Source organism: Bos mutus, chromosome 14 (genome assembly GCF_027580195.1).
Source record: "Bos mutus isolate GX-2022 chromosome 14, NWIPB_WYAK_1.1, whole genome shotgun sequence".
NCBI classification, from domain to species: Eukaryota; Metazoa; Chordata; class Mammalia; order Artiodactyla; family Bovidae; genus Bos; species Bos mutus.
This window is the reverse complement of record NC_091630.1, coordinates 2,558,944-2,571,984: the sequence shown is the minus strand read 5'-3', so window position 1 is coordinate 2,571,984 and position 13,041 is coordinate 2,558,944.

Genomic DNA, 13,041 nt, shown 5'->3' with positions numbered 1-13,041 from the left:
CTTAAAGCAAATAACGCTGTGGGAAAGGGAACGTTTAATCTCTTGTTTCATATTTTGGAAGAAGCCCAGGGCTGCAACAGATAAATTGTAAAACTTCTCATTTATATTTGCTCCTTCATGTTGGGGACACCCTGAAGGAGTGAGGGTTACATATATGATCATTCTACTGTAAACTTTTTCAAATTTCTAATGATAATAATTATAATAAACTGCAACTGAGTTTTTCTAACTCAAATACAGTATCTTCCCTTAGCTATTGAACAGTAGATATTTGATATGATTTTATGATGATACCTTATAATACAATAATTAACAGCAATGGTAAGACAAAGGTTTATTAAGGATGCAGCAAACACTAGGCACTGATTTGTAAATGACTTAATGTGGATTATTTTATGGTATATTTCATCATAATCTCATGAGATAGGTACTGTTATGGGCTATATTTTACTAATCTGGACACTGAAATTTACACTTGGAAAAATTAGGTAAATGGTTATCTATCATAGTGGCTCAGAAGGTAATCAGCATGCAATGCTGGAGACCTGGGTTTAATCCCTGAGTTGGGAAGAACCCCTGGAGGAGGCATGAATACCCACTCCAGTATTCTTGCCTGGAGAATCCCCATGGACAGAGGAGCCTGATGAGCTACTGCCCATGGGGTCAGAAAGCGTCAGACATGACTGAGGAACTAAGCACGCATCATATAATTAATAATTTCTGAACACTACAGCTAATACGTTATGGTAATAGTTGAGCTGTTCAGTTGCCAAGACATATCTGTTTCTTTGCAACCCTGCAGCATACCAGGCTACTCCATCCTCCTGTCTCCCAGAGTTTGCTCCGATTCATATTCAATGAGTCAGAGGTGCTATCTAACCATCTCATCCTCTGCCCCTTCTCCTTTTGCCTTCAGTCTTTCCCATCATCAGGATCTTTTTAAGTCAGTCAGCTATTCACATCAAGTGGCCAAAGTATTGGAGCTTCAGCATCAGTATCACTCCTTATAATAAACAGGCAAGGTTGATCTCCTTTAAAATTGGCTGGGTGGACCTCCTTGCATTCCAAGGAACTCTCAAGAGTCTTTTCCAGCATCACAATTAAAAAGCATTAGTTTTCAGTGCTCAGTCTTCTTTATGGCCCAACTATCACATCAGTACATGACATAGCAGTACATGACTGCTGGAAAAGCCCTAGCTTTGACTGCACGGACCTTTGTCAGAAAAGTGATGTCTCCATTTTTTAATATGTTGTCTAGTTTTATCATACCTTTCCTTTCAAGGAGCAAGGCTCTTTTAATTTCATGGCTGCAGTCACCATTCTCAGTGATATTAGCGTGCATGTTAAGTCGCTTCAGTTGTGTCTGACTCTTTGAAACTCCATAGACTGTAGCCCTCCAGGCTCTTCTGGGATTCTCCAGGCAAGAATCTTGGAGTGGACTGCCACGTCTTCCTCCAGGAGATCTTCCTGACCCAGGGATCAAACCCATGTCTTACGTCTCCTGCATTGGCAGGCAGGTTTTTTTTTTACCACTACCACCTCCTGGGAAGCTACAGTGATTTTGGAGCCCAAGAAAATAAAAGCTGTCACTGTTTCCCCTTTTTCCTCTCTTATTTGCCTTGAACTGATGGAATCAAATGTCATGATCACAGTTATTTTAGTGTTCAGTTTCAAGCTAGCTCTTTCACTCTCCTCCTTCACTCTCTTCAAGAGGCTCTTTAGTTCCTCTTTGCTATCGTTAAAGTGGTATCACATGCATATCTGAAGTTGCTGAGATTTCTCCAAGAAATCTTGATTCCTGCATGTGATTCATCCAGCCTGGCATTGCACATGATGTACTCCCCAGATAAGTTAAATAAACATGATGTACTCTCCATATAAGTTAAATAAACAGGGTGGCAATACACAGGCTTGATGTGGTCCTTTCCCAGTTTTGAACCAGTCAGTTGTCTCATGTCTGCTTGTAACTGTTATTTCTTGACCTGAAAATAGGTTTCCCAGGAGACAGATTAGGTGGTCCGGTATGCCCATTGCTTTAAGAATTGTCCACTGTTTGTTGTGATCCATAGTGTCAAAGGGTTTCAGTTAAGTTCAGTCGCTCAGCCGTGTCTGACTCTTTGTGACCCCATGAATCGCAGCACGCCAGGCCTCCCTGTCCATCACTAACCCCTGGAGTTCACTCAGACTCACGTCCATCTAGCCAGTGATGCCATCCAGCCATCTCATCCTCTGTCATCCCCTTCTCCTCCTGCCCCCAATCCCTCCCAGCATCAGAGTCTTTTCCAATGAGTCAACTCTTTGCATGAGGTGGCCAAAGTACTGGAGTTTCAGCCTCAGCATCAGTTCTTCCAATGAACACCCAGAACTGGTCTCCTTTAGGATGGATTGGTTGGATCTCCTTGCAGTCCAAGGGACTCTCAAGAATCTTCAACACCACAGTTCAAAAGCATCAATTCTTTGGCTAGTCAATAAAGCAGAAGTAGATGTTGTTGCTGGAATTCCTTTACTTTATCTATGATCCAAGGAATGTTGGAAATTTGATATCTGGTTCTTCTGCCTTTTCTAAATCCAGCTTGTACATATGGTTGCTCTCAGTTCACCTACTGCCAAAGCCAAGCTTAAATGATTTTGAGCATAATTTTGATAGCATATGAAATAAGTGCAACTGTATGGCAGTTTGAACTCTCTTTGGCATTGCCATTACTTGGGATGAGAATAAAAATGGACATTTTCTATTCCTGCAGACTCTACTGAGTTTTCTAAATTTGCTGACATATTAAATGAAGCATGTTAACAGTATCTTTCTTTTTTTTTTTTTTTTTTAGGATTTGAAATAGCTCAGCTGGAATTCCATCACCTCCACTAACTTTGTTTACAATAGTTTTTCCGTAAGGCCCACTTGAATTCACATTTTATGATGTACAGCTCCAGGTTAGTGACCACACCATTGTTGTTATCTAAATTATTAAGCCCTTTTTTGTATAGTACTTCTGTGTATTTTTGCCACCTCTTCTTAATCTCTCCTGTTTCTGTTAGATCCTTACTATTTCTGTCCTTTATCATGCCCATCTTTACTTGAGATGATTCTTTGATATCTCCAATTTTCTTGAAGAGATATCTTATCTTTCACATCCTAATCTGTTCCTCTATTTCTTTGTACTGTTCCTATAAAAAGGCCGTCTTGTATCTTCTGTTTTTCTCTGGAACTCATCGTTCAGTTGGGTGTATATTTCCCCCTCTCCTTTGTCTTTCACTTCTCTTTCCTCAGCTATTTGTAGAGCCTTCTCAGACTACCACATTGCCTTTCTGTATTTCTTTCACTTTGGGATAGTTTTGGTCATTGCATCGTGTACAATGTTTTGAACTTCCATCCATAGTTCTTTAAACATGTTGTTTACCAGATCTAATCCCTTGAATCTGTTTGTCACCTTCAATGTATAATCATTAAGGATTTTTTTTTTTTATGAAAAACTCACATCTTTATTTTTTTGTTTTTCACACATGTCTCTCAAATACTTAACAATTCACTTTGTTTATTGATTGTTTCACATTATTTATTTATTTACTTTTTAAAATTTTATTTTATTTTTAAATTTTACATAATTGTATTAGTTTTGCCAAATATCAAAATGAATCCACCACAGGTATACATGTGTTCCCCATCCTGAACCCTCCTCCCTCCTCCCTCCCCATACCATCCCTCTGGGTTGTCCCAGTGCACCAACCCCAAGCATCCAGTATCGTGCATCGAACCTGGATTGGCAACTCGTTTCTTACATGATATTTTACATGTTTCAATGCCATTCTCCCAAATCTTCCCACCCTCTCCCTCTCCAAGGATTTGATGTAGATCGTACCTGAATGGAGCAGGACATGACTGCCCACCCCAGTACTCTTGCCTGGAAAATCCCATGGATGGAGGAGCCTGGTAGGCTGCAGTCCATGGGGTCGCACAGAGTCGGACACGACTTAGGGAGTTGGCTTTCACTTTTCACTTTCACGCATTGGAGAAGGAAATGGCAACCCACTCCAGTGTTCTTGCCTGGAGAATCCCAGGGACAAGGGAGCCTGGTGGGCTGCTTTCTATGGGGTCGCACAGAGTAGGACTCGACTGAAGTGACTTAGCAGCAGCATACCTGAAAAACCTAGTGGTTTTCCCTACTTTGTTCAATTTAAGCCTGAATTTTGCAATAAAGAGCTCATGATCTGAGCCAGTCATCTCCAGGTCTTGTTCTAGCTGATAGTATAGACAGTCTCCATCTTTAGTACAAATAATGCAATCAATCGGATTTTGATATGATTAACCACCTAGTGGTGACTGTGTGTAGAGCTGTCTCTTATGTTTTTGGAAAAGGGTGTTTGCTATGACCAGTGTAGTCTCTTCACAAAGCTATGTTAGTCTTTGCCTTACTTCATTTTATAATCCAAGGCCAAACTTACCTGTTATTCTTGGTATCTCTTGAGTTCCTTGTTTTGCATTCCAATCCCTTATGATGAAAAGGATAATTTTTCCTTTTTTGGTGCTAGTTCTAGAAGGAGTTAGGTCTTCATAGACCAGTCAGTGTCAGCTTCTTTGATATGTGTGGTTGTGGCATAGACGTGGATTACGGTGATGCTGAATGCTTTGCCTTGGAATCAAACAGAGATTATTCTGTTGTTTTTCACTTTGCATCCAAATTTCAGACTCTTTTGTTGACTCTGCTACTCCATTTCTTCTAAGGGGCTCTTGCCTACAGTAGTATATATAGCGGTCATAGAAATTAAATTCACCCATTCCCACCCATGTTCATTCACTGATTACTAAAATGTTGATGTTTATTCTTGCCATCTCCTGCTTGACCAAGTCCAGTTTGCCTTGATTCATGGACCTAACATTCAGGTTCCTATGTAATATTGTTCTTTACAGCATCTGACTTTACTTTCATCACCAGACACATCCACAGCTGAACATGGTTTCTGCTTTTGCTCTGCTCCTTCATTCTTTCTGGAGCTATTAGTAATTGCCTTCCACTCTTCCCCAGTAGAATATTGGGCATTCTGACCTGGGGGGCTTATCTTCTGATATAATATGTTTTTGCCTTTCCATATTACCCTCAGAGAAAAGCTATGACAAATCTAGATAGCATATTCAAAACCAGAGACATCATTTTGCCAACATAGGCTTGTAAAGTCAAAGCTATGATTTTTCCAGAAGTCATGCACGGATGTAAGAGTTTGACCATAAAGAAGGCCGAGCACCAAAGAATTGAAGTCTTTGAACTGTGGTGCTGGAGAAGACTCTTGAGTGTCCCTTGGACAGCAAATAGGTCAAACCAGTCAATGTCAAAGAAATCAACCCTGACTATTCATTGGAAGGACTGATGCTAAAGCTGATGTTCCAATACTTTGGGCATCTGATGTGAAGAATTGACTTATTAGAAAAGACTCTGATAACTAGAAAGGTTGAGGGAGTGAGGAGAAGGGGACATCAGAGGATGAGATGTTTGGATGGCATCATCGACTCAACAGACTGGAGTTTGAGCAAATTCCAGGCAATAGTGAAGCATAAGGAAGCCTGGTGTATTGCAGTTCATTGGGTTGCAAAGAGGTGAACACAGCTTAGCAACTGAACAACGGCAACAGGATATTTCCCTGGGATTCTCCAGAGAAGAGCACTGGAGCTGGTTGCTAGTTCTCCTCCAGGGGACTGCGTTTTGTCAGAACTCTTCACGGTGGCCCGTTTATCTGGGGTGGCCTTGCATGGTATGGCTCACAGCTTTCTTGAGTTACTCAACTCCCTTTGCCATGATGAGGCTGTGACCCATGGAGACGCAGTACAACAACCTAAACCAGAATCTTACGATTACACCAGCTTCACTCTAATAGCCCCGTCAGATGATTTTTTTTATATAAATTTGTCCTATAAGATTTCCAACTGCATGAGGATAATTCTTGTATTTCCTAGATGTAGTCAGCTAAAATTAAGTAGGCTGTTCCATATTGGTCCAGGAATAGAAAACTGTTGCTTACAATAAAATTTTGATAGCTATCTTCTGTAATACGAGGCAGAGATAGATTCTTAAGCTTCTCTGCTTAGCGTATATAAATTTTTATCTCTGAGAAGATCATTTAAGTACTTTATAAATCGATTCCTATTTTTAGCCTGTTTAACTTGTTTACAAAATAGAACATGAGTTACTACTTAATGTATAAACCCTCTTTACCACTTCCTTAATTTGGTTTCAAGGAGTACTTTCTTTAAATGTGATAGTTTACCATCAGTCTTATGTTCTAAGATTGATAAACAAGTTCATGGTTTTGCATTCTTTCACAAATATTCAGTATTTTCTCCCTTAGAACTAATTATTGTGGCTTTAGTGCTGAGAATGCTATGACTGTAATTCTCATTTACCACTGCCCTCAGATTCACTAGCAGTGAATTTATCACCTTAATGAGCAAACAACTTAATAGCTAAATCCATTGCACACTTTCATCTGATATTCTTCCCCATAGCCTTTGACATTATTAGTAACTACTCGCTCCCTACAAGAATTTTCATCCTTATAATCCCTGTCATTATACACATTTTACTTATGCCCAACTGATGCCTCAGTATATCCTTTCTGAACTGTTCTTTCTCTGTCTAGGTAACATATTGTTAACATAATTCTGTAAAGAAGATTGATGCATCTATACAATGGAATACAACCCAGCCATAACAAGGATGAAATAATGCCATTTGCAGCTACATGGATGGACATAGAGATTATTATACTCAGTGAAATAAGTCAGAAAAAGAAAAATATTATATGATATCACATGCATACACGTGTGTGTGTGTGTGTGTGTATACCCCATGAACTGTAGTAGTCTAGGCTCCTCTTTCCAAGGAACTCTCCAGTCAGGAATCCTGAATCGGGTTGCCATTTCCTTCTCCAGGGTATTTTCCCAAGCCAGGGATCTAACCCAGGTCTCCTGCATCGCAGGCAGATTCTTTACCCTTTGCGCCACCTGGGAAGCCTGTATATATATTTATATATACAGCTGTTGTTCAGTTGCTCAGCTGTGTCTGCCTCTTTGGGACACCACTGACTGCAGCACACCAGGCTCCCCTGCCCATCACCATCTCCTGGAGCTTGCTTGAACTCATGTCCACTGAGTCAGTGATGCCATCCAACCATCTCCTCCTCTGTCATCCCCTTCTCCTGTTCTAATGTTTGCTTCTTGATTGCATACAGGTTTTTCAGGAAGCAGGTAAGGTGGTCTGGCATTCCCATCTCTTTAAGAATTATCCACAGTTTGTTGTAATCCACACAGTTAAAGGCTTTAGCGTAGTCAATGAAGCAGAAAGAGATGTATTTTTCTGGAATTATCTTCATTTTTCTATGATACAATGGATGTTGGCAATTTGATATCTGATTCCTCTGCTTTTTCTAAACTCAGCTTGAACATCTGAAAGTTATCGGTTCATGTACTGTTCAAACCTAGCTTGGAGAATTTTGAGCACTACTTTGCTAGCATGCGAAATGAGTTCAATTGTGTGGTAGTTTGAACATTCCTTGGCACTGCCCTTCTTGGGAACTGGAATGAAAATGAACATTTTCCTGTCCTGTGGCCACTGCTGAGTTTTCCAATTTTCTGGCATATTGAGTGCAGCACTTTCACAGCATCATCTTTTGGGGCTTGAAATAGCTCAACTGAAATCCCATCACATATATATAATGAAGTCAACACAATAGTAAGGATATTATAAGCCCTCAAAATTTCTTTGTACTGACAGTTTTTTAAGCTTGAACCTAATCTAGAAAGTAACCTAAATCTTTCATAATGTGTTCACACCTCCTGTTCCTACCTGTATTGGATCACCTAGTGTTGGGGGCCAGAGTGAGGTACTCCGCCCATGGCAAAGGTCATGAGGAAGGAGGCTCGACATACGCAAAGGCCGGATCGAGCCTCAGGAGTCCCCCTGGAAATCCTTGAGCATCTACCCCCATAACCAGAGCCTGCCTACTTTACTACTTTGTGCTCCCACCTACACCTCTGACTTTACGAGGGGCTGTCCCCCACCACCTCTTTCGGAGAAGGAGTTAACTTAGAGCTCCAGTTAATCAAAACTCCTGGGCGTGACAAGAGTGTTTTAACCTACAAACTCCTCTGAAGGTTCTCTGGCCTGCCTGAGAGGCTTGTCTGGCCACATGTGATTGCTCACAGCCTCCCAACCCTGAGAGGCACGAGATGCTTTAAACCTTCTAAAAACAGGTTCCTTAGAAATGTTAGAAAACTATTCGTATAAGTATAATGAGCTGATTAGAAATTGTATTGGTGAAGGGTTTTTCATTTGTTGAGCCAATGTTTGTTGCTAAGTCTCCACATCCCCCGCCCTTATACACATTAATGAATATATAGAAGAAATAAGTATTAACCTTTGATATTAATCACCTTAGACCTTAGGCTAAGTAAATTCTTTCCTTAACTAAAACCCACTACACCCTCACCCTATAGGAATGTAACTTTATTTGGGTGGCGTCTGTTTTAAGAATAATCACCCCTGGAGAAATAAGTGTCCTGGTTGACTGACCGTTGTCACAAGGAGAGGGTCATAAATTGTCAGCAAGCCCCCCTGGCCAGAAGATGATGTAACACCCCTAAGACCTCTGTATACATTTGTACGAAGCACCTGACTTTGATAAAAGTCAGGACTGCTGACCCTGCATGACTTTTGCATAACATCTCAGTGTATAAAAGTAGACCATGGAAAATAAAGAATTGGGATCAGTTCCTCGAAAGACTGGTCTCCCCATGTCGCTCTGTCTCTCATTCTGGCTGAGTCTCCATCTGGAGCGCAGAACCCGCCATGCTTACTAATTATGCCTGGGCTTCTAAGATCCGACCGGGGAGGCCTCAGTGTCTCCTCTCCTTCAGGAGAATGGAAGGACGCCTGCGGCCTACGTAAGTGGTGCAAGCTTCTTGTCTTGAAGTTTTATTGGTCTCCCGCGTAAACCAAGCTACTCAGCCTCTTTTCTCCACTGAATTTTCCTACTGAGCTATCCTCATTCTATTACTCTTTACATCTCTAATTAATATCTAATTGAAGCTATTGTATCCTGATCCTCGCCGACGCCTTCCCTGCTTCGAATACCCTGGATCAGCTGGGGCTGGACCCCGGCAACCTAGCCTTTTTATTACAGTTTACAATAGTGGAAAACACCCTAAGAGATTTCTTTAGTTCAGTTCAGTCGCTCAGTCGTGTCCGACTCTTTGAGACCCCATGAATTGCAGCATGCCAGGCCTCCCTGTCCATCACCAACTCCCGGAGTTCACCCAGACTCACATGCATTGAATCAGTGATGCCATCCAGACATCTCATCCTCTGTCATCCCTTCTCCTCCTGCCCTCAATCCCTCCCAGCATCAGAGTCTTTTCCAATGAGTCAACTCTTCACATGAGGTGGCCAAAGTACTGGAGTTTCAGCTTTAGCATCATTCCTTCCAAAGAAATCCCAGGGCTGATCTCCTTTAGAATGGACTGGTTAGATCTCCTTGCAGTCCAAGGAACTCTCAAGAGTCTTCTCCAACACCACAGTTCAAAGGCATCAATTCTTTGGCGCTCAGCCTTCTTCACAGTCCAACTTTTAGGTTGCATATATTCTCCTTCCTCTTTTCATCATGAAGCAGCAACCTTGCTTTCTCTTGGTAACCTTTAATCATTCCAATCAACACTTTATTTAATCTTTGGTCTATTGGTCCAGAGTTCAGTTAGCAACATATTATCAAATACCAGTCTCATAGTCCAGCTCAAGGTAACTCTTTCTATGCTCTCTTGTTTTAATTGGACGCAATGATCAGAAGCATCTTTCCACCTATTGATTCCTCCTACTACAAAAGAAACAACATTCTGTTCACTGATTCAGAATATGTATCTTCTGATATAAGAGAAAAACTAAGATCATGAGCTTTTATCCCCTCACTGGTACCATACCTGAGTTCTATGTCTGACTCCTGCATGAGTCGTTATATCTCTCTGTGTGATCACCTCGTTTTCAGTGATGGGATATACTTCCTGCTATTAAATGACTTACAAACAATGTTATAACAATTGGCATACCATAGAAGGGGATTTTTTTTCTGTGGTTATCATTGTCTGTGAAGCATGGCAAGTAAAGGAAGGCCAACCCATACCCAGGATAAGTATCCACTCTAAGGTGAACAAATTACTGCTTCCTCCATGACAGAAGACATTGCTACTGCTGCTGCTAAGTCTCTTCAGTCGTGTCCGACTCTGTGCAACCCCATAGTCGGCAGCTCACCAGGCTCCCCCATCCTGGGATTCTCCAGGCAAGAACACTGGAGTGGGTTGCCATTTCCTTCTCCAATTCATCAAAGTGAAAAGTGAAAGTGAAGTCTCTCAGTCATGTCAGACCCTTAGTGACCCCATGGACTGCAGCCCACCAGGCTCCTCAGTCCATGGGATTTTCCAGGCAAGAGTACTGGAGTGGGGTGCCATTGCCTTCTCCACAGAAGACATTAAGTTCAGTCAAAACATAGTCAAGTGGCTGAGTGGCTCCTAGTTTCCCCTTCTTGCTGATTATAATGTCATTTTGGCTTTGATGTTGGTTTCTGCTGCTGGCAGAATGGTAAAGTGGTTGTGATGGTAATGGAATCAGCCATGGCAAGGATGACCCACGTGTTTGATTTCATGCAACTCCTGAATGTCTGTCACCGACACATAATGGGTTCATGGAATCACCACCCCACTGTGAGTGGACACAGGAAGCATTCTATTTACCACCTAAAAGCTACCTGACCCCACTCTGTGACCCATGGAATAACTTTTTCATAAGTCAGCATTCAATAATCACTGGGCTTGACATCTTCTAAGACTCTTCCAAGCCAAAGCATAGCCCTGATCTCTATGATGATGACCATTTCTCTTGGTACCTAGGGGCTAAACTCATTCTCACTAAAATGAATCCTTATTAACAACAATATCTGCAATATTTATCTTAATACTTCAGATAAATTTAACTATAATACTTCTTTTGTTAAATAAATTTTTTACTATAGTTTTGGTTTTACAGAAAAAAATTGGGGAGAACAGGGTCCTCGTATACTCCACACAGTTTCTCCTGTTATTATTATCGTACTTTATAATTACACATTTTTGCAGTTAATAAACAATACTGATCAACTATTATTAACCAAGGCCCAAAGTTTATTCAGATTTTCTTAATTTTCCATATTTTTTTTCTGTGCTAGTATCTTATTGATGGAGAAGGCAATGGCAACCCATTCCACTATTCTTGCCTGGAGAATCTCAAGGACTCAGGAACCTGATGGGCTGCCGTCTATGGGGTCGCACAGAGTTGGCCACGACTGAAGTGACCTAGCAGCAGCAGCAGTCCCTTATCAAAGATACTCCATTATATTTAGTCATCATGTGTCTTTACGCTCCTATGGTTCTGAGAGTTACTAATGTGTTTTTCAAGGTTATTGAAACTATTCAAAATATTTATCAATGTCATTATTAAGGGAGATTCTTTTGACTTTCACAATGAACATAATTAATGAATAGTATAATGAATTGTCTTTAACTCTCCCTTAATTCAATGTAGACTAAGACTGAGTTTATGATTTAATCAACCAAGCAAGTAAACAATTTGAATTCTTCCCCATTAATCAGTCTATCACGATACATTGAAATTCATCTTTAAGAGTTTCATATTGACAAATCCAACATGATCTTAAATTCTGTTCCTCTCTGTTTTGTACAATATACATAGAATCTACTCTTACACATATTCTCTCGAATTTGCTAATATAAACAGAAAATCTGAAGTTGTTTTGATATTCAAATATTTCTATCCAACTTTAACTTTATCTGGTGCATGGTGTGATAAGAGAATCTGGATTGATAATGAGAATTTGTTGTGATTCATCCTAAGGGAAGTTGACATTTGCAAGATAACTCTGTGAAGTGTCAGTCAAGGAATCAAAGTTAGTATGATTATAGAGTAATAATTTTGTATAGGAACCACATCTTATAACAATGTGGACGAAGCTAGGGAAGTAAAGGTCTGCAAGGGGAAATAAATGATGGAGGGGTTTTTGCTCACCAGCCTTCCTGTTGCCAGTTTTGTGAGAGAGGGATTCCAGAGGGGAAATGATGCATTTGTGTGTGGAAGCCTTTGCTCTGAGTCTTATGGTGGAGCTACTGTTGATCGGCAGGGACAGAAATAACGAGAAAACCAGACATGGAGTATTGCAGAATAAGGCTTCCCTGGTGGCTCAGATGGTAAAGCATCTGCCGACAATGTGTGAGACCCAGGTTTGATCCCCGGGTCAGGAGGATCCTCTGGAGAAGGAAATGGAAACCCACTCCAGTATTCTTGCCTGGAAAATCCTATGGACAGAGGAGCCTGGTGGGCTGCAGTCCATGGGGTCGCAAAGAATCGGACACAACTGAGTGACTTCACTTTCACTTTCATTGTAGAATGAGACCAAACAGCAATCCACTGGAATTTCTGCATCTGTCTCCAAGGAGAGAGCAAAGACCAGAAGGAGTCTGGTAGCGTCTCCATAGCTGTCGCTCATCACCTCTATCCACGATGGCCTTCAGAGAGGAATAGCAATTTGTACTCACTTCAGCTTTCCAAATCACATCCAAATTTCTGTTTTCATCAGTGCTAACCTAGAAGTAGGCAATAAAGGGAATTCTGGGAATTTTAGTTTCATCTTAGGCATTGTGGTATTAAACCATCACAAATTCCACCTCAGCAGATCACATGAACTCAAGCTCCATCTGAGCTTCAGGTATAGAAGCCCTGTAGCAACAGGAATAACAGAATATTTTAGGGCAGAATTATAATGTTCATGGTTTTCTGACTGAATCAAGCCCAAAATTAACACTTTGAGCCTAACATCTTTGCTCCAAATTTTCTACTTATAGCTAGAAGCAAGCAGCCCACTCCAGAGTTCTTATATCCCTCAACTCCATTGTACTATCGACTTTATCCAGAAAAGCTTGTCTTCAATATACTTTTATGCAAGAAATGAGGCGAGTTA